Source organism: Eimeria mitis, genomic scaffold, assembly GCF_000499745.2.
Source record: "Eimeria mitis Houghton genomic scaffold, Emh_scaff3406, whole genome shotgun sequence".
NCBI lineage: Eukaryota > Apicomplexa > Conoidasida > Eucoccidiorida > Eimeriidae > Eimeria > Eimeria mitis.
In genome coordinates this window covers 4602-5206 of record NW_013571749.1, presented here as the reverse complement: position 1 = coordinate 5206, position 605 = coordinate 4602, and positions in this window count along the sequence as shown.

Genomic DNA, 605 nt, shown 5'->3' with positions numbered 1-605 from the left:
TGGCCCTGCTGCTGCGTGCTGCTGCTTCTACGTCAGCTGCGTCTTCTGTCTTTGTATTTGAGCTGCAGCTAAAGCAGCAGCAGCAGCAGCAGCAGCAGCAGCAGCGGCGGCGGTGACAGCTGCTGCAGCAACAACAGCAATAGCAGCAGCTGCTGCTGCAGCACAAGCTGCTGCTGCTGCTGGCAGCAGAAGTAGAGTATGTTGCAGCCTAGAGACTGCACCTAGAGGACGAGACAGCCTCAGAAAGAAACTCGGTTCAGTTGCTGCTGCTGCTGCTGCTGCTGCTGCTGCTGCAGCTGTTGCTGCGGATGGCCTGCATGCGTTCTCCCCCTCAGTATTTATATTTTTTTTTTATGTTTACATATTTCTCTTTTTGTTTGTATTCTCTCTATCTAAGAAGGCCCCGCGGCAGCAGTTTCAGGTGTATGTACACCTCAGCCATGGGGGCCCCCAGCCAGCAGCACACGGGGGGCCCCTCGGACCCCTTCATTGTTTTATTATATTTATTTATTTATAAAAATAAATAAAATATATTTATTTTATTTTTATTAATTTTTATTTTATTGTTCTTTGGGTAGAGATACAACACAACAAACGAGCTGCTG